This window comes from Brienomyrus brachyistius, chromosome 20 (genome assembly GCF_023856365.1).
Source record: "Brienomyrus brachyistius isolate T26 chromosome 20, BBRACH_0.4, whole genome shotgun sequence".
NCBI lineage: Eukaryota > Metazoa > Chordata > Actinopteri > Osteoglossiformes > Mormyridae > Brienomyrus > Brienomyrus brachyistius.
The window spans coordinates 5,541,678-5,563,653 of record NC_064552.1 but is presented as its reverse complement, the minus strand read 5'-3'; the positions used below and the strand labels follow the sequence as shown (position 1 = coordinate 5,563,653).

At 47.1% G+C, this 21,976-nt stretch overlaps 1 long non-coding RNA gene across 1 annotated transcript; it reads right to left on the bottom strand.

Moving 5' to 3' along the window:
* Nucleotides 1-6,029: 6,029 nt before the first annotated feature.
* LOC125715742 (uncharacterized) lies at nt 6,030-9,357 on the bottom strand. The gene is made up of 3 exons (XR_007384164.1): nt 9,104-9,357; nt 8,844-8,932; nt 6,030-6,288 (listed from the first exon to the last, which is right to left on the bottom strand). It is a non-coding gene; the product is annotated as an uncharacterized LOC125715742 (long non-coding RNA).
* Between the last annotated feature and the right edge of the window lie 12,619 nt (nt 9,358-21,976).

The window sequence follows — 21,976 nt, the reverse complement described above, 5'->3', positions numbered from 1 at the left end:
CCACGGTGACCTTGCTCTTGTGAACCCACTGAAGGCTGCATGTTTTGCGAACCTTTTATGCTATAACGTCCTACTGGAAACACCTGCTTCTGCCTACAAAGCATCTTTACACATCAATACCATGGCTTCTGGAAAGGAACAAACTCCACACAGGCAATTTTGGTTGCCCCCCCCCCCCCCCACCCTTTGAGAACATGTGGACTGCTTGAAGACTTTCCCAGGAGTGGGTTGCAGGGGGGAGGGCACGAAATGCTGGGACATCGCGGCCCACCAGGGGGCGATGTGACAGACCCTGGGGCAGAGTTGCACATCCATACAGCCAAAGAGACACTCGGCTCCAATGAAAATAATAAATAATGAGCTCATTTTGTGTCTGATGCTGGTCTACAAGGGATATTAGGGGCCATTTGCAATCAGAACGGCGGGTCTGCTCCATCTGAAATATTATCGATGAGCTTGTCATCCTGAATCCTTGCCTCCTTTTGTTATTTTCGGCTGTGCTCTCCTCAGGTGCCAGTCTCTGTGCCCTCGGCCCCCCCCAGGACTAGCAACAGGATGTCGTACACCTGTTCCGGGAGGGGTGAGGGGGGGCGGCAAGGGGTTCTGGGACTTGGCGCCCCTGGTGCTGCAGCGCTGGCATTGGACCGCGTGGGGCACCCCGCCCGTCGCATGTGTCAGGATGTCGGATGGCGGTGTTGTATCGGCAGCTGTGGCGTAAGGACGGTGCCAGGGGCGCGCGATTCCTGCGGTGAGCTTTAATTTGCTCTCCTCCACCACCCACCCCCCCCTCCCCCAGAAGAGCCCCCATCGCCTCACCTTGCTGATGATGCTGCAGATGTAGTGAGCCGCAAATCCTCATGCAGATGGATCCCAGCTGAGGACACAGGCGGGAGGGGGGGGGGGTGTGTGTGACAGTGAGGGAGGGAGACTGGGTGGGCCAAAGCATGTGCCACTGGGGGGGGGGCTGGGATCAGCGTTTAGCTTTGTGACATCCCGCTATGTGTGCCATGGGGGCCGTTGGGTCGTTTGCGCTGGTTTTACCACGAAGCCAGTCAGCACAGAGCGGAGATTAGAATTAAACAAATACAAAACAAAAGAACAAAAAACACACACACACACACACACACACACACACACACACACACACATGCACCTAGGCTGACTTTTAGTGAGATCTGAAAATAACAGATTCATTTTGGAGGAATTAAAAAGAGGCTGTCTCAGTGATATCAAGGACCAAGCAAGAAGCGTATTTCATCCTGCCCCTTCGCCGTATGGCTGCCAATCACTTCTCGGATAGATTTATGTCAATCTCATGTGGCCTTCGAACTGAGACGTGAGAGGTACGCCCTGGAGCATAATAATTACTTATACTAACAGTGGAAGTATTGCTTTTTCCTTTTGTCTCAATATACAGTTCCTGTTGAATCTTAAATTCAAGTTAGTATTCGGAGTTATATATAAGTTTATCGTAAAAAAAGTTTACTCGAAAATCATTCCTTCTGGTTAAATCAAGTTATTCAAGGTCATTTTTTTTTCATTGGGTTTTTGTTGCTGTGTTTAAGCACCGTGGAAAAGTACTTTTGTTGGACGTCAGCCTCTCGGATCCAAGGAACCTGGAGTAAAGCTGGAGTAAACCTTAGGCTGCAGTCCCTGTTCCTGAACCACTGTTTGGGGTCTCGTAACCCCCCCCAGACAAACGGTCCATCATCCTGCTCCGGCTTTCTCGCATCGGCCCGTCTGAAAAACCACGCCTGGGATCATAACATTGACTGAGCCGAAACCATCCGGTGATAAATTTATATCGCGGGCCGTTTGCGGCAGGCATGAGAAGCAGTCCTGACATTTTCTCTCAGTAATCAAACACACTAAATGTACTTACAGGGAGGCATTTAAGTTACTGTAAAAGGTCACGTATCCTCTCTGGTATTTAACTCAGGACTCTCTGCGGGAGGCAGTGGGAGGGGTGTCTTCAGTGCCTCTGATCGATATCGCGTGTTGTGATCATGGCCAGCGAGGACCACAGCAAGAGATCAAGCCTGAATTTACTACGTCGGCTGGTCAAAAAAAAATAATCAAAAAAGCATGTGACCAGGGGAAGCCAAACCCGGAGCCGAGCTTTTTGCCCCGATACTGCTGTGGGGTGGGCGGCGTTGAGAGCTCCAAAATATCTGAAACTGACTTTATTGAGCTATTTAAGAAGTACGGGGAAAAAAAGAATAGATTATGAAGCTGGTTGGTTTGGAAATTATAAAATGATGAAGATCCAATGTACATGAATACTGCTGGTCATCACCTCTTCATCAGCTGCCAGGTGTAATGTATCAGAAGACGGTGAAGTCCAGATATTATGGGGAAATTACACTGGATCAGTGGTGAAGGGTTAAACCATGGAATGAGAATCAAGATGGCAGAAGATCGTTATTCTGCTGTTTGTGGAGCCCCAGTCTACAAAGGGGAACTTCTGGGTAAACCTAGAGCGTTTCATGTTCCCTGACTAAACGGTGCCCTTTGCCTCTCTCTCTCGTCAGTGTCGTCCTTGGCGCTCCAAAGTGACACATGTGGCATTTCCTGGGGAGGATCCCTGCTCTCTCCATCTCCACGTCACGGCATGTTTCTGGCTGACGCCCGCGCCAGAACTTCCCTTTTGTTGTCGGTCGTCATCCTTTATTTGTCAACAAAACGGCTTCCGTCGGAGCTCGTGGAACGGGACTGACAGCACGCGGCCTACTTACAAGCTCCCGCGCCTTCTGAGGAGCGAGCGACCCCGTACGAACTGTGCCCCCCCCGAGCGTGTTTTCACATCGCCAGTCAGATACGTTTAGGCGTTGCCGTCCCTGAGTCCCGTTCGGCTTTCACGCCAGACGCTCGGGCATGCACACGCGCACGCACGCACACACACGCAGGCGCGCGCTCATAACAACGCCGCCTTTGATGTCGGCAACTAATATGCCAGAAAAAAACTCAGTTTGGGGGGGCTGACAGATGAAACGCAGACCCTGCATAATGAGGGGGGACCCCGGCATTCGGAAGTCAGGAACCCGCTCGAATTACCCGCCGCGTCCCACCCGATGTGTGCGCCCCCTGACAGCTTTCCAGGCGGGCATGCCGCATTTCCATACCGCTCGTGCTCTGAAGTACGGGCACGGCACCTTTGATGAGAACGTTAACTGCAGATGCCCCCCCTCCCCATCCCACCCCGGCACACCCCCGTCACCAGTTTCGAAACAACAAAGAACGACTGTGAGAGAAACAGCTAAGACCAAACCTGCACCTTATTGCGTACGGATTACGGGACACGTACAATGAGCGACCTGCCTGTTTTGCTGCAGCTCCAGGATGAACTTGCGCTTGATTTGGCAGTGCGATTTATTCCTTGCCCCCCCCCTGCACGCACCGTTCTGTGGACACTAATCATTTCTGGATGTATTCTTCTCGGAAGACAAATGAAGGTTATTTTAAAGTCTTCAGAAGAAGATGACGCCCTGCGCAAGCCATGAGCGGGCTGCCCAACGATGGCGTCATACTGCCCAGGAAAGCAGGAGATGCCCATGGCTGACCTTCACGCAGTCTACTTACTTCACCGTTTCTTATCACCAACGTATTTCTGGATGAATAGGTCTAATGAACCTTTGAGGCTGCACTACTCCTGTGTCAGAGATGACATCATCCACAGCTGGCTGCTCATTTCGCCGCGGTGAGCCGAATCCTTGGTATCAAAGTGCGTCCTCCCCTACCGGATCTTTCCAGTGGGCTAAGTGGAGAGAGGACGAAATCACCCCCTGGATGGGTCATTACACGGCTGTAGCCAAGAGCTAAACTGGCGAGGGGTGGCGGGGAGGGGGGGGGGGAGGAGGGGGTTTAAAAAGGGGAACAGGTGTGTCTCACGGTGGGGGTTGGACCGGGCCCAGGCGAAATGGCCCGGTCATCATCGCTAACGTTGTTGATCGGCCTCATAATTAGGCCACAGCTTCAATAGGACCTAACTCAGGCCGTATGGGCTGATGTCGTTGCGATTCGGACCCCCTGCGCAGGTGGCAGTCTGTCAGGCCGATAGCCCGCTAACACAAAACCAGCAATTTCGGAGTTTCCGTCTCGGCATGGTGAGGCGTTAGCGTCCTTCTGGAAGAGCTGCGCTTTTGTCCACATCCCAAGGACTGAGAGGACTCAAGAAACGGACTAAATTAGGGGTTTTTTTTCCACAGAAGACGTACACATTTGAAGTGTTAAAAAAGACCATTGGCAGCATCGGTAGCCCAAATTTTTTTTATCACCTCAATGCTACCGTTTGAAAAAAAGACGAACCCACCTATAGCAAAGCTTCTCTCAGTCACTGCCGCTAAATTTATTTTAATTTGTTGAAAGGCATTTCCTGCTTTAGCTTCAACTTGAGCCCAATGTCCCAATAAAACTATAAAATAAGAAGGTGACATAAAGAACGGGGTCGAAATCGCCCCGACAGCCGCAGCGTAGCGTCGCTGCCGGTGGGAGGGAACATCTGCTGCGATTAGGCCTGGGTGTAACACAGGACCACTTTGGCCTCACAAATGGAGTGTGGGATGGCGCTAATGAGCGGCTCCCCGTCCAGCAGGCTCCGCCCGACAAAATGTCGGAAGAGAAATCTGTTGTGTTGTTTCACAGTTTGCGAAGATCGTGTCAATAAACGTTTGGAATTAAACGCCGCGGAAATGCGATAATTAATTCTACATTGGAGGGAAAGCGTCAATCGCTATGGCTGCCAGGGAAAAACCACCATGCTGGAATATTCATTAGATGTCCTCGTCGGCGTCGTACAGCTCTTGATGTAATGAATTTATTATAAATCACTATCCAGCAATCAACTGATATTGTGAGCAATTTTCAGAAGGGGGCCTCCATCCAGAAAGAATTCTTTTTGAATTAAAGCGAGAATTAGTTTTAATTTGCTTCTTGCTTCAGTAATTAATATCTGTAACTGTCAGTAAAATAATTTGCGTAGCCTGTTTTCCATAGACTGCCCCTGTTAGAAATAATTGGCCTTAATTTCCGAACACTAGATTTTAGATTGATGATGCTAAGGGGGAGGGGAAGGCTGTATTACTAAAACTGATGAAAATTGCCTTAACAAAATAAACGAGTGACAGTACATATTATCGCAATAAATTGTTATTAACAAGAAGATATGATATCTGCTAGCTGCACATCTGTACATAGTTTGCTATCAGATCGAGCTCCACCAGCTTGTGCTGTCTACTGATAACTGGGTATTCATTTGAATTTACCCCATTGTCTCCATGTTTCATTTACGCCGGCAAATTTGCTTGATCCAGCCAAGCTCCTAGAGAATTGCGGCTTTTTCGAGTAATGGAGGGAGCATCTGTGCGACAGGAACCAAAAAAGCATGCAAGAAAGAAAAGATACGAAATCAACAAACATCATCAATATGAAGACAGACATTGGCCTGCACTACACTATTCCAAAAACGATTCATTTGCAAATGATCGTTTTGCAATGACCTAAAGAATTAGCCGATTGTTAAAGAGGTTTGTGTATTGCACATTGTATGCTGTTTGAGCATTGTATGTGTTTTTGCCTGTGGAAGTTATATAACACCCTGATCTACTGTGAAGGATGTGTGTAGGTTCTGGCAAAGCCTAAATAATGAATTCAGCAGAATATTCAATCTGTTGAATTTCACAGCACCACCTGCTGTTGTTCACAGGTATTTAACATACAATGCTCTTGTCAAACAGATGGCCGACACATTATTGACCTATATGCTGAAGTGGTGTATTTGCAATCAACGCTGCATTTAAATACATTCAAATTTTTGTACACTAATATCGCATTTTTTCCCATCAAATGGGATAAATTAAATTCCATGCTGTGGAGGTGGATTTTTTTTTCAGTGACTCTAGGATTCACAACCTACAAAAAAATGAAAGGGCTGCATTTCATTAAAAGATATCTTTATTGTCAAACGTTCAGAAACCTTAAAACTCTTAAATTTACTAAAGTCATCACTTGAGATATTATGCGACGTTCCGTAAATTTCAGCATTAAATTCAGAGTTGTCCCTTTGGTGCTAATTACGAGTTTCATCCATCAGTCACATGGTGAAAATAAATATTCAGAGCAGCAGAACACTCTGGACGGCCCAGCGATGATTAAACTCTCCTGCGATGGTGCCACCTTTACATGCGATGCTTGCCGGCGGTAAACGACCCTCTTAAACTTGTCCCTCATCTCTTCGGCCGGTTCTTAAGGGTCTGTTTGAATTTCTCCTCTTCTCGCTGTCCTCTAAAGATTCTAAGGGGGGAAATAAATAAAAAATAAAGGGGTATAAAAAAAAACCTTCAGCTCTGTCAAAAGAGTTCATCTTGATCAACATCAAACTGCATGGCACTCCCACGCATTAATGTGTTCTCTGGCTGATGGATCCTCACACTTTGGCAAGTCAATCCCTGCCCTTCTTCATAATTTATCCCCGGTTCGTCACTTCAGGGCGGCCTGCTCGCATGCCGGCGTCCATCTTCCGTTAGCGCCAGTGTCTCAGACCTCCCTCCAGGTGTGCTTCCAGGTATGTTCCTCTGCTATTTAACCAGTGCTACATTTGGGCCAGAGAAATGTGAACCATATGTTTGGAAATTGCCCTTGTGTGTGCTCTCACTGTCAGGCCCGGAGAGGCCAACTATCCGTAGAAAGTATCCTTGCTGCTTTTTAAAGGAGCGAGTGAGCCTTGGAGGGAGAACCAGCCTGGATGTATTTTAACAGTCAACAGTATCACGTGGCGTGGCAGGAGAGAACTCTTCAGTGTCACGCTTAACAACGTTAAGCGATGTTTCTAACAGACAGGTGCATGTGGATTTGAATCTTTACCTTGTGTAGTTGGCAGTTGTGTCTAGACTCAGTCAAGGCCTCTTGGAGCACCATACGAGCCACGCGGTATAGTGAGGAATTGCAAATACCCGGCAGAACACGGAGCCAGGTATGGGCAGACAGCAGAGTAACCGAGATCCCCCCACCCCAGAAAAGAATACGCGCGGCCTGTTAAACACTGCAGACCAGCACAAATTTTCCATACCTCTGCACCGGTTCGCTGAGCTAAGTCCATTCTGCTTCATTTGGGTTGTGTGAGGTTGATAGAATAAATGCATTAAATGAGTCTCTGTTTGTTGCTCGTGGCGGGGGCAGAGGCTTTTGTCTGAGGTGTGAGTAGGTGCCCCACAGCGCTCCTTTCTTCGACCCTGCAGGGGAGGTGATGGGGGGGTGGGGGCATGTGTGGCGTGAGGCTAAGGGGACATGCAGGAGAGGCTGGGGGACATAGAGGGGCCTCACAGATGAGGCTGGGCTCGGTTCACCCCCAGCCCCCGTCCCCGTGGTCTGTCACAGAGAGTATGGCCGGGGGTGTGTGAATCTGCATGTGTGTGTGAGTGTTGGGGGGGGGGGCTCTGCCAGACCCACCATTAATCACGCTCTCTCTGTGAGCGTGACACCCACACACCAAAACACACACGTTGGCACAGAAACATACATCTGGCTCGGCATGTGTGGGGTGATGCATAAACAGATGCACTCTATTTATAGACCGAGGAAATTCCTTCTCCGAGGCCCGCCTGCCCGCCCGCGCGCCGTCCGCGCTGCCGTGGGCTCGTTTTGGCAAGCGCCTTCGCCTTCGTTCTCGCCGATCACAAGTGATCCTTGTCAAATCGCAAGCCGTGGACAAAGGAGGAAAAGGCTGCGACACAAGCGCAGAAAATAATGAAAATAACATCAGATACCTTTTTTATTGGCTGATTGACCTTATAGCCTCCATTGGAAGTAATTAAGTTGCCGTCATGGAAACTAAAATACAGTTGAAAGGGGAAGGAATAGGTAATTTCATTAATTTTCATGAAAACATTGAGCTCATTTCCTCATTATACATAATACTCACTGTTAATAGGTTCCCATTCACTAGATGTTTATTTTCATCATTAAAATCTCTCATCACTTGGAGGCTGAGTTCTGTATGTGTTTTATTTAATATAGTCACTCACTGATGTCAAGTCTTATAAAATATTGTGGGAACACTGTACAAAGATTTTAAGAAGTTAATTTGCACAACTGTTCATTGAACATTCCTAATACGGCAGTAAAAAATGAGGCGCGTGTAGCAGGCAGACTATATTAAGTATGTTTTGTAAATGGTGCATTTTAAAAAGCTAGTTTTGAGAAGAAGAGCGACGTAAGGGCAGTCGGCATGGTCCAGATTTGATGAGGTCACCTAAACTTCTGTGTAAGTGACCGGTCAAAGTGGTGCTTGAGCTTCTCCGGTGGAAGCTGACCGCATCCCTGAGGATGGAACGCTGGCTTTGTGACAAGCGAAATGACAACGCTAGAAGAGAAGGGACAGCCAAGAAAACTGCACCGCTCAACGCAAACTGCCAACTCCACCCTGACAGGCTTATTTTGCAGCATTTTTAAAAAACATCAATAGGTAATTGAAACGGTGCGTTCACACACAAGATTTGCATCTATTTTGTGAACACCCCCCCCCCCAAAAAAAAACCCATCCCTCCAGTTGATCCCAGTGGAACACCAGCTGGTACCAGTACAACTCCAGTTCAACCAGTCCCTCAAAGTTCACATGCTTCACTTAATTGGTTCCCAAGGCAAGAATTAAATATTTACTTTAAAGCCCTTTAAAATTCAATTGATTTTTATCTGACAGCTGTGCACGTCTCGTGTGGGGCGAACGCAGGCGGTCTCGGGCCAATCCCAGACGCCTGCTCGAGCACACATCACAAACTGCAGAAAACCATCGCACTCCAGCTTAAAGTGCTCCCAGATTAAACCACAGTGGCCCCTAATTAACCTCTCACCTGCCGCCCATTGTCGGAACAGCTTGACGCACGTCACCGCGGCAACGCTCTTACCGGCGACGCTTGCCAATCAAACGGCGGCCGTTCTCCTGGGAGACAACGCCAGAGCTGTTGTTTTTCAAAAAGTCATATTTAATGATTTTTTTCCCCCGTTTTTTTCCTCCGCTCATCAAATCCCTTTTATAACCAAGTTGCAGTAGAGAATTGTGCGGTTTTCATTTACAATGAGCAAGAAGAAGGAGGGAAAAAAAAACATTTACCGCACGACAGCGATGTCATAAAGCGTTTGATAATTAGAAACATCACAGTTTGCCGCCAGTAAACGCGGTTCTTTGGCGACACCCTGGCACAACCGGCGGCTTGCAAAGAAACCCGTTGTGGCCGTCACCAGAAATATGGTAGGCGAATGAATGAGATAAGGGCGAATCTGGCGGGGCGGGCGTGTGCGCGCGCGTACAGCAGACCCACCACAAATCTTTGTTGTTCTCCGTGTCCGAGAGGGGGGCGTGCTGGTTGGGAAAAAAACGCTCTTTGTCCCCGTCTCCAGAAACTGTCGGAGAGTTGTGACAGCCTTGGGGGGGGGGCGGGGGGGATCAATCGCGGCGGACCCCAGCTACATTAAAATGTCACGTTCGATGTACGCAAGGCCTTTCAGTCACGGGCAATGCCACTCACCAGCACGGATTCTTTCGCTTTCTTTTTTTTTGTCTTACGACTTGCCTTTGTGACTTTGCTGTCTTGCTTCGGAGTGACAAAGGCGTGTTGTCAGAGATGCTTAGATGGAGCAGAGAAACAAGGGGGGGGGGGGCATTTAAATAAAAACTATTGCCTCCGTGACCTGGGCAAGACAGACAACTCTTGACTGCTGCGTTCCGGTCACATCAGATGACTCCATCTCATGCTAATATTATTGGGATTAAAGATTACTAGTATGTGACATAATATTATAATATACTATGTGCTGGTTGTCGATTAATAGAAAAATATACAATTTTGTTTAAATGAAATGTGCTGTTAATATAATGTTAACGTTTTATTTTTAACTTTTTTTATTTTTGCATCGGTTTATATAATACCTGGACAATATAACCCCAGTCTTTTTCTTCTCTGCAGAAATATGTACATTTGATTCATTTATTTATTTATTTATCAAGTGGTCACATATATTTTAATGACTGGTCCGGGTGCTGGTTTTGACAGGCGGCCATGTTTGTGCTGACACTGTGTGGAAGAAGCTGAGTCACTGTCAGCGTCTCTCACTCTGGCTTCATCCTCTGGATGCTTTTCCTGCCTCTGGAGCTTAGGGCGCCGAAGGAGATGGGCTGCCCAGGTTAATGTCAGCGGCTTCTGGGCCTTAGCGCAAAACCGTTTAGTCCCAAGCCTGGACATCGCTGTAGTATTTTCCCATCTTTTGTAGCAGTTGGACAAATGGAGGGGGGGGGGAGTTACGAATTACGTTTGGATAGGCACCAGACCGGGCCACGGTAGGAGAGGGCGACGGTGGTTAACACCGGATCCCCTAATGATTCTCGCTATCATGATACTCCGAGTACCTGGGCTGCTACTCTGAACAACGGCAATCACAACCCCCGAATTCATTAGCACTAAATTAAATTTAAAAAAAAGGGTGTCAGAGTCTCGGAATCCGGAGCCAATTTGGCAGCCGGCCTCGCAAGAACAGACGAGAGGGTCTCTCTCCCCCGTAATTTGGCCCCTAAATGAAAGTGACAGGATCTGTCACTGCGTTGGGGCAGGCTCGTGATTTACCTGAGCATTTAAGTTATATAACACACCTCTCATTATGATTACTGTCAGCTCTAATCTGTTCTCTGTGAGGTGTGAATCTGCATGCTTTGGGCCAGAGGAAGGAGAAAGTGAAGTAAATAACATCCCCCCACTCCCCGCGCTCACCCTCCACCTCTGATATTTCAAACGAAGCCAGAGAATGCAAAGTTGGGCTTGGTTATTCTGAACTGGAATCTGCCCTGTGATGGGAACCATCTCTGTGTGGCATTCCAGGGATTTTTTTAAAAAAGGCTGCATCCTATTTGTTTTTCTTTTTCTCTTGTCCATGTACTATTCATTCCTGGATAGCAAGAATCTGAATTTAACTGGCAGGTAGGTTCTGAATTGGTCCTAATCTAGATTCGAGGCGCCCCACAGTCTTGGCTCACCCGGGAGTGTTCAGGACTGAGGCATAATCCAATAGTTCTAGACTTTCTTCCTTCAAGCATCGTGTGTTCCACCCCCCCCACTTATGGTCCCCTGGACTCCTCCAGGACAGCGAACGAGCAGCACATCACCGCGGGGAGGTCCCAGTTACCCCTGAGCGTGTGCGAGCGCGTGCCTCATTTGCATAAACACAGACTATAACTGACGGGAAACTTCCCCTTATTTTCAGTCCTGCACTAAAATAAAAGAAAATGAAATTGCATACAAATAAAGAACAAAAAGGCTCGTTTTAAAATATTCCTTGCGCAAGCAGTTATTTAGCACCAAAATGTTTATTCTGTGACTATATTATACACGTAAACTGCTCAGCTAAAATAATTTTTTTAAAATCTATTTAAAAAGAGAGATACTGTTAAAAAAAATGAATAAAATCATTATAAGGAAAGTTCTCGATGCCAAAAAGATGGCAAGTTAAACAACATTAGTCTGAAGTTAATTCCATCACAGCCAGTCGACCGGCGCATTTCAACTGGCCCCTAAAATTTTCCTTAGATGTGGGGCTGGATTAAATGAGTTCTCGTGTCGCACATTTTGGTTATGCAAATCAAGGCAAAGTCACGGAACAACTCAATAAAAAGAAACGGAGGCAGACATCAAAATCTCGTGTCTTCATGTAATATCACGCTTGGATGTTAATTACATTTAAATGGTGGAGCACTGCTTTGGTAACATTTATGGCTGGAGAAATGCTCTGCAGTTTGTCACACCTGTCAAGCCCTGTGCATCACAACCTAATACTTTATTAAGAAAAAGTCATCGGGGAAGGGCTGATCCCATTTAAGTACACTGGGCAGAATGTAAGACTAATTAAAAAGCATATTTTTACATTATTAATTTCTGAGTTTCACACTTAATGAATGTGAAATGACAGAGCGACTATTTTTGCGTACATCTTCGGCTCGAGCTTTTTGGCAGTGTGGTGGTGGGGTGGGGTGGGGGGGGGCATGCGTTTTTAGCGAGATTTCAAAAGGAACACCCTCACGGAAATCATTCCTCACCCTTTTGGAGAATTTCATAAACCCCAGTAAGTGAGTGTTACGCGTCGACTGGCAAGCGCTTCCAATGATATTATGCTTCCCAAGGTCTGTACCAGAGAGTCTTAATATTATGAATCATTAAATAACCTGTTTAATAAAAACCTTTTTTTTTTTTAAATAAGACAAAATAATACCAATTCAGTGGAGAAAGCACAGGGTTTGGAATCATTTCGCTAAGTTGAAATTTAAGCACATCACGCATGGTTGGCCTGGTCATTACTCCCTGGCCCTCAGTAGCCACCCTATCCCTCGACTCTAGAATAAGCGCCGCAATAAACAGAAGCGCACGGGAATGAAATTTAAGGGGGTCGCGGATGTTTAATTGACCGTCCCTAAACCCGCTTGTGGAGCCCCAGTCCGGCTCCATGCCGGCGTATTGTGGGCTCCTGTCTCGGTTTGTGCGTGGGGGGGGGACTTACTGCACTACACTGCACGTGTGTCTGCAGGAAGGATGCCACGCAGAAAATCACCCTTAGATCGTTCGATCAATAAACTAACAAACAGATCAATCGATCACCCACTCACTCGATCAATCAATCAGTCAATCGATCTTTGTATCTATGTAATCTAATCTTGTAAAAGAACAGAAGTAATGAGCTTCTTTTGACCTCTTTAGCCAGGTTGTGCTGGGGTCAGAGCTACAGTACTGAGAGCATATCTTTCTCCATGTTGGATTCAGACACAGGACTCCCTGAAGGGAGACTGACAAATGTAACCAGTTCTTCTCGATACGTGTCCCCTAAGAGTCAAGAGTGTGCTGGGTAGGATTTTAAAATGCAGTACTACGCCCATCAGTACCAAAAATGAGGGCCAGTGCCGAGCACCAGTGCCTTTCATTTTTCACTGCACATTGCCACCTCCCCGCCGTCCATGTGACCACAAAGCCGGCCTGCTATTGGTCTTCCGTGCTGGAATGACGGCCTCCAATTGGGAGCTCGATGGGCCAAAGGCTTCCTCCGCGTCAACATTCCAGAATGACTTTCATTAGAACTGCGCGTCTTTGTAAGACTCTAGAGGGACTCCAAGACAAATTCACTGGGATGGAGCTCGCTCTGTGTTAAACACGGTCGCGGTTTATTTTTTTAAAGTATTCATTTGTCAACAGGCCAGTGCTTGTGGTCAAAGCAACGTGGCCATTTTAAAATGTGTGGTTTTTCGACACGACAGCTCACACTTAATCCAGACGTGTTTTCATTCTTTGTTTTTTGCTATTTCTAGCCACTGATAATAGTTTTTTTTTCAGTCACCTAAATATCATGTTTATTGGCTAAATTTTATGTGACCACTACTGCAGTGCGTGTGAAATAATTAAAAAAACTAAACAATTGTCTAAATCGATCTTTGCCTCAAAAATATTTTGAGAATGACGTTAAACTGCAGCTTAAGACCCTAAAATTACTTTTAGTATAATTTACAGTTGGTAAACTATCACTGGCTAAGTGTTCACCAGAAGTCCAGGGGCCCTGTGTCGCTTTGAGCCAAAATGTCGAAGCCTTAAACACCTTACAACTCGAGCGTTGGTGGGTCAGGCTGTGTGTGCGTGCGAGTGCGAGTGTGTACGCTCATTCGGGCACGCCTCGCTCGTGCCCTGGGTCTCACAGCACGGCCGCTCTCGTGGGCCACCACCGGCACAGGGCGAGCCTGGCCGAGACCTGTCCCCACCCCCAAAGCTTATTAAAATAAGCCTGCCAGCTTCAATATTGCTGCCACGCGAAAGCACATGCCCGCTTATCAGCCATCATTAGTTTATCGTTCAGAGTTGAACCCCGTGCCAAGTGTTAATCAATGTGTTTGTGTGACTGTTAGGTGAGCTGATGCAGAGCACCTTACCCCTGAGGTTAATACTGAAAGCGTGGGTGAAAAATGGTCCCCCCCCCCCAACGTGTGTCTCACCATCATTAAGTCAAGTGATTTTCAGCTCAGAACTGCACCTTTTCATGCAGGAGGGTCAGGCCGGCATAACAGACAATACAAGGTAATTTTGACGGAGGGGGGTAAAGCCGTTAAACGTTAAATAACAAAACAGGGAAAAATCCGTCATTTTTCGTGGATAGTTAAAACATGATGCTGTTATCTTTGCATCGCGATAAAGGGGGTGAATCTCCAGTGTGGCTGCAGCCACATACAGGACCCAAGTGGGCCCAAAATAACAATAGAAAAGCTGGGGGGGGGGTGGGATTTTTTTCCTGACTGGGAAAAAAATATATAAAAATATGTAAACACATACGTAGAACACAGTGGAAACAAAACAGCAGGGTTATTTTTCTAAGTGCAGTTATTTGCAGCAGGAATCCTCGCCCGGAAAAATGTGCAGAAAAAGGGGGATTTTTCCCGAATTCAGGAAAGACTAGAGAGGCAAAAGCAACATCCTGACACAGGAGGCAAAGACGGCCTCCGACAGCCTGGCCCGGCCGCCCCGGATCAGGGGTCTGCTGGAACTCCCAGACAGGAAGCGCCTGGCCCCAGAAGGTCAAGGATGGGGGGCGCCATGAGAGATGGGCGTGAAGAATCAACCCCCCCCCCCCACCGCGCAACTAAAGCCGTTACGGATTTCCCCGGGAAACTACCTAAAGAGTGACAATGTAATTTTTAATAATAAAAAAAATCACAGTGATGAAATGTTGAAAACATACAAACCACTTTGACTCCGTAACTGATAATTAATTTTACAGTAAATGGTATTATTCTTTTTTAAAGTACTATCAGTAAACAGTACCCTGCACTTTAAGTGCCCGTCATAAATACGGATCTCCTTTTAATTGCGCATTGTGCGAAGTTTCCCCCGGTCTGCAGAGATGCGCCCCGCGTCCCCTTCCATCCAAACGGGGGGAAACTTGTCCTCACCGCGGCGGGGCAGATGGACCGATAAATCACACAAGCCATTGACTGCCTGCAGAGTTTCTCTTCGCAGCTGTCACTTTTTCCCCCTCCGTTTTTGTGGCTCTTTGGTTTTTTAGCTGACATGGTTTGAGGTCCACTGTGCACCGATCTGGAATTTATTATTATTTTTTTTATTTCTTTTTTTTTTTTTTTAATCGCGTGCGGTCGAATCCATCAAAACGAGGAGCGGCCATCAACCTACTGCGGCGATCAATCCGAGCGCTTATGCCCGCGCATAGCCAAGTCCCCATCTGTAGGTGAAACACGGGAGAAGCTCCTCATTTTAGCTCTTTAGCCCCGAGCTACTGCTGTGATTTTCCAACGATCTTGGCCCCGCGTTATTAAAGTTGCATCATGATTTATACCGCGGCGAACGCATCTGGAGGGTTTTTTTAAGGTTAAAAATATCCGCCATTGTTTTCCCGTTGACTTACAGCAAAGATGCCCGTTTAAACATATTGGTTGTTTTGCAAAGTAAATAAGTTCAATAATCTGCGTATAACCTTATTGGTCTCGCGAAAGGTCAGCCGCCAGCGGTAGTACCGTCGCTCGCCAGTTGGTGGTGCTACAACGCCAGTGATCCCCTCAATGGCGACTGGCGTCCTGCATGTTAAACAAAGAGCGAAGAAAATGTGCAATACATAGGAGCAGAAGAGGTTTCAAATTAAAGAACTGTTACATTAGAACGAAACATCAGCAGTTTGAAAAAAGCAGACAATTATTTTGCTATTTGGGATTAAAATTTTGATCATCCTATGAAAATCTGGCTCTTTTAAAACTGAACACGGTTTTACTCTTAAAAACAATAAACAACAATAGTAATATTGATAATAATAATAATAATAATAATAATAATAATAATGCTAAATTAAATAGTACATGCTGATTATATTTTATCACAGACAAAATAAATATATTAATGGCACTAAGACCTAATTTTATTTTCAGCATAGAGGATCAATTAAAGCTGAACGCAGAGTAGCTTGGTGAGCGTATCTGCATGAATAAAAAACAGACATAATGACACAGTGCATTGTAGATGTATTAAACCATTGGTAAACATCAGCGTGAATCTCAGCAATGAGGTGTGTAAAGCAATGCAGTTCAATTAAACTTACCTCAGGAGCAGGATTGCAGGCGCCCCAAAGTCAGTCTGCGACCCCCCCCCCCGGTTCACTCTCTGGTGGTTTTCATTTGCTGTGCCTCTTATCCTTCTCATATGTAAAATGGTTTATTCCTCAAAATATTGATATTCTAACGTGCAAAATATCTAATTTGTTTAACCCAAACATCAGTAACAGTCTGGAAAAATATATATATGGTATTAGATATTGTCGCATCCTGCAATAAAGAAAAAAGTTAGTTTTTTTTTAAGGTGGTAAACGAGCGTAAACGCAAAGAAAGAAGAGGCGAAGCATGATTTCTGTGTGAGATGGGACACCGCGTGACATTCGTTATCTGAAGTGAATGGAAACACTGACACAGAATGGTACTGCTGCATGTCTGCTCAATTACTCTTTTAAAGGGACGTTAGATCCCTCCATTTACAAGAAGACATGGGCCTTTGTGACTGATTCACTAAAATTAGATCCGAATCGCCAGTTAATATCAAAAAGGATTAAGCAGAACACAGGAATCCCTGGTATGTTGCTGAGGTCTACTGGTCCTGCAAGAGCTTCACAGATCCCGGAATACATCCACACAGCAAATGACCCCCCCCCCCCCCCCCCCCCGTTTTAATGATGGCTTTCCTTTCTGCGTTTATGTTTCTGTCCCTGCCTGTGAGTGTGCAGCATTTGTTTGCTGCAAACTCTCTTTTTGAGAAGCCTTATTTCGTCACGAATTTGCAGAAGCCGCCGTAATTTCTCTCAGGTGTTTTATTCTCTAGTTATGTTTGAATTTCTACAAAACAGAGTGTCTCTCTGTCCCACCTGTGGGTGACAGAAAAAAAAATTAATTTGAATACAGCAATAATGAACTGCAAGGGCTGATTAAATATGATCCAGTTTGGCCATTCTGAATTTAAACACTCCTTTTATCCCGAAACAAGCTGGGATTCTGTCCCCTTCATTTCTTTTACAGCTTTGGGTTGGAACCTTTTCCGCTATACGAGACAGTGGTTCAACTTCAGCTGTTTCGTGTGTGCCAGCATCAACCCTCTATGATAAAAATGTAATAGAAAGTAACTGGAGGAGGAGTTCAGGTAAAATTCATGTATTTCTTGTATCGATCTCCCATAAAGCTTATCCAGTACTGGGTCACGAAGTTTTTCATTTATTATTATTATTTATTTTTACTTATTTATGTCTGCTAGTGGTTTTGTGAACCAGGGGGTCACGTCCCTCCATAAACTATCCACGGGCATGCTGTTACATTTTCCTGTTTTATGTTCAGCAGCCCAGTGACCGCGGGACGGGCTCTGGCCGTCTTGCCGTGAATTCGGACCACAGTGAAATGCGGGGAAGCCGCGGAGTCCGAGCTGGGCCAACGTGCCGCAGTTCTTCTGTATCCCCACTGCGCCGTTTGGCCGACATTCTTTAACAGGCTGCACGACTGTCGAGGGGACGACGTTACGTTCAGTGTCTCCGTTTTCTCTCTCTCTAATACCTTCTCTATCCTACCAGAACCACTTTTGTATTTTTTTTTTACCTCTGCGGTACCCTGAAAATATGCACAAAAATCTGTCGTTTTAACATACCATAACACTTCTCATGGTACGAGGGCCACCATTTAGTGCAAACCAAATACCCACCGGCCGGTGCAGGGTCACGCCGTGGTGCTCAGTCGCAAGAAACTAAAAGTTTTGCCCGTGATGCCAAAGGTTGAAGCATGCGCAACTGCAGGATGCATTTTCTTTTTAAAGAATGTTTGATCTGTAGGAAGTAATGACTGCGACTTTCGGCAGGCTGAACCTGATTAGGTGTCGAGTTCTCTTTGGCAGATTCCACGTAGCACGGATGCTGTGAAGTCTCTTTGATATTTCATCAGTAGTGAGACGCTGCTGTTTTCTGCTACAGAGTTATTGCACAAGACGGACGTCGTGCTGGCGTCCTGGCAAATTCCTTCTCTCTCCAAGTGCGGGCAATGTGACTAGGAGCTGCCTCATCTCAGGACGACATTTATGAGTTTGTCTGTGGTCATTTGGGCTGAAGTTATCCCCAACCATACAACTCATACCAGAAAACAAAGACAAATACCCACAAAGCTGACCTCTGCAAGAAAACTGCAAATAAATATTACCATTTAATAGTGTGTTTTTAAAAATGATTAGAGCTTTTATTTCAGTTTTAGTATTAAATTGTACAAATTCTGCCACTGTTTGGACTTAAATTAGCTAAAATCACATCCATCTACCTTGCTTATTTTGGTCAGGGTTGCTCCTAGAGCTTATTGCAAGAGCACAAACACCCTGGACAGGATTCCGATCCATCAGAGGGCACAAGGCAGGGGACACCCTGGACGGGATGCCGGTCCATCACAGGGCACGAGGCAGGGGACACCCTGGACGGGATGCCGGTCCATCACAGGGGACGAGGCAGGGGACACCCTGGACGGGATGCCGGTCCATCACAGGGCACGAGGCAGGGGACACCCTGGACGGGATGCCGGTCCATCACAGGGCACGAGGCAGGGGACACCCTGGACGGGATGCCGGTCCATCACAGGGCACGAGGCAGGGGACACCCTGGACGGGATGCCGGTCCATCACAGGGCACGAGGCAGGGGACACCCTGGACGGGATGCCGGTCCATCACAGGGGACGAGGCAGGGGACACACTGGACGGGATGCCGGTCCATCACAGGACACATGCACACTACAGTCAATTTAGAGATATGAATTAACCTAACTGCATGATTTGGACTGTAGGAGGATATCTGAGGACTCAGATGAATGCATCCTGCACACACACAACAGGGATGGGATTTGAACAAACAACCCCAGTAATGTGAGGTAACAGTGCCACTCACACATTCCTGATTTATTCATAAATTCCAGTTATGCAGGATTTATTTATTTTTTTTTAAGTGAAATTTTTGGGAAAATAACTGAAATTAACAGTGTTACTCGTATAATAAAAGCATAAATACAAATGAAAAAACTGTTTAAAACAGAACCAATGCGAATGGTTAATATTCTGTGACTCTTTTTTTGTCTCAGACATTGTGAAGCCCGAATCTGAACCAATTTCAGTCAGAAGCGCTCAAATTAAGAGTCATCTATTTCCCCGCTTTCAAATAATCTCAGTCCCCAGGGCACGGCTATTGACAATGGAGCAAGAATTGTAAGAATTATTGGATTGTGTGCGATCCGTCACGTGACAGGCTGCGTTCCTCATGAACTCGCGAATGACACGCGTAATAGCCACTGTCATTCCTGACCCTGGTGCCTATCTGCCATTTAACATCTCAATCAAACATCAGTTCCATTATGAAAAGCATCCACTGAGCAAATAGATGCCGTATTTGAACAAGCAACACTACAGGCAAAGATACTGTGTTCGAATTAATTTGTACTCTTGCTCTCTCTCTGTCTTTAGATTTTTTTTTTTGGCCTGCAGAGAAATGTTCCGGAAAGTGCTGTATAAATCATGAATTAGTAGCGGGTCATTCGTAGCAGGCCATGTTATTATCGCTATAGGATGCCTTCTAGTGGAGGGAGAATACCTGGGCAACTGAAGAGGCAAGCAGCTCATGAGGGATGCTAAATGCTAAAATTAGCGCGGCTTTTCCTGTCAGGTTCCCGGTGTCGGGACTTCCGTGTGTATCCCCGCCGCCGCTGCGGAAAGCCTGTCAGCCAAAAATCTCTGCCATTTTTGGGGAGTCTTGGTCTCCCCGGCATCAAAACGGTTCCGAGTCTCACGGGCGCCGAGTCGCTTTGAGCTAAAACAAAAACTTGTCATCCGTTGCAGGTGACACTCCCCCCCCCCCCCCCCCCCCCTCCTTCCCTTTCCCGAGCAAACAAGGAAATCACAACTCCGGGATGTGTTGCATTTTATGCCAACAACAATATGACAGTTCCGTGTGTAAGGAAAAGGGAAAGGTGGGGGAGCGGGAGAGGGAAAGAGAGAGGAAAAAAAAAGAAAACATGACACATTTCCAAATATCAAAAAGATGCCTGTGCTGCTCGAGGGACTGTGCTACTGTCACGGAGCTCCGAAGGTCACTGGCTTCTTCCTCCCTCTGTAAAGTCTTGCAGCTCAGTGCTGGTTCGCTGGTGCACTGAATGCCGTAGGGCTGCTAAGGAAGTCCGTCTCCATTTCTTGAAAGGAGTGACAAGAGCAGGGGAAAAAAAAATCAACAAAAAAAAAACAAGGTCTGCCTCTGACAGCTCTAACCCTCGAGGTCAAAGGTCGTGACCCCAGTAACTCAAAGGTAAAATTACCTATGTAAACCAGTGGCCGGTGCCCGCAAGGCAGGACCGGTGTGGTGTCAGGGGTATGGGCCACCATGGCGAGACGTCAAATTCGCCAACCCCCCCCCCCCCCTCCTTCGTCTATTTCTCTTTCTCACAGTCTTCCTTTTCACTTTCTCATCTTCGGTGTTTACGCGGGATGCCAGAGTCTCCAGGCAGCCTGGCATCCAGTGGGAGCCATGGAGTGGAGCCCAGCCGGTTAATTAGCGGACGGCCTCGCGGCTTGTAGGTACGTGCAGGGAAGGGGGGCGGACTAAGGAGAGTTAAATTTCGAGCCGCTCGCATGTCGCAGCTGCAGGGACCCCCACGCGCCGGGGCTCCCAGTAACATGTTGGGGAGCAGCTGGGAGCCAAGCCGTTCCTTCAAAGTCTGCCCTCCGCGTCATGGATCACTGACCTGTCCCAAAGTCTCATAAACTTCAAGTCAAAGATGACATTGTTCGGTCTTGTCATGGATCTTTTCGTGTGTTGAGGGGGATATGGGGGGGGTTGAAGCCTGCAACTTTCTGGAGCATTGATTTAAAACTTACCTTGACAGGGCGTGCTTGGGTAGCGGGTTGCCTGATTCCATGTCACTGACTCCTCCTGTCATTGAATCCTCCGTCAAGGGAGCTTTGCTGTATTATTTATCAGGTCCTTCCACCACGACCACGCCGCTCGTCGGATTCACTGCACAGGCTCTCGATTCATCACCGTTTTTTTTTTTTTCCTTTTTTGTAAATGTTGCCCCTGCCGCCTGCATCCGGAATGACGTTGTTATGCAACGTCTGTTCGGGGGGGACGTGCACATGTCATGTGTCCGCCGGTGTCACCACTGCTGAGCTCTTCCGCCGGCATAAAGAATTCCACGTGGCATTCATTAGCCGTCTTAACGGTGCCCGGTTATCATGGCGGCCGAGTGGTCACCTTTGACAGAAGGCCAGGCCAGATCCGGAGGCCGACTTTGACAGGTGACAAACGGGGGGGAGCCTCGGCAAAATGCTGAATGCGCAGGGGGGGCTGTCTCGGAGCCGCCATAGTTAACAGGGGCTGCGGGCGCCTGCCCCCCCCGGCTGTGTGGATTCTGCTGGGAAGTCGACGTTTAACCTTTAACCGTCGCCGAGGACGAAGAGGAAAATGTGCGCCTGTCCCCCCCCCCCACGATTTTTCTTGAAACAAGCATGAAGGAAGCTGTACGTGGTGTGGACAGGGGAATTGGGCCTAGTTGGGGGGGTTTTTAGGTTGGGGGGGGGGGCGGGAGGCAGGGTGGAATCTGGTTTTCTCAGCTAGATCCGGCCAAGAACAACTATTGTGCTTCCCACTTGGGTAGCTGAGGAGATCCCTGCCATGTATCTCATTGAAGGGGCTTAGATTTATCCTTTATCAGCAATCCCATGCAGTGTCAACTGGGCCCCTCTCTTGAACCCAAATCAAGCCGGCCTGATCTGGATTAGAGATGGACAGAGCTCGGCGTGCCTCTGGTCCAAAACTCTAACCGGATGAGCCCATTGTGCCGTTGAAATTAAGCTCGCATCAAAAGGGGGACGGAGTGTTTTTGGAAGCTGGCAGCGGTGTCCTCGCCGTCACCATAAC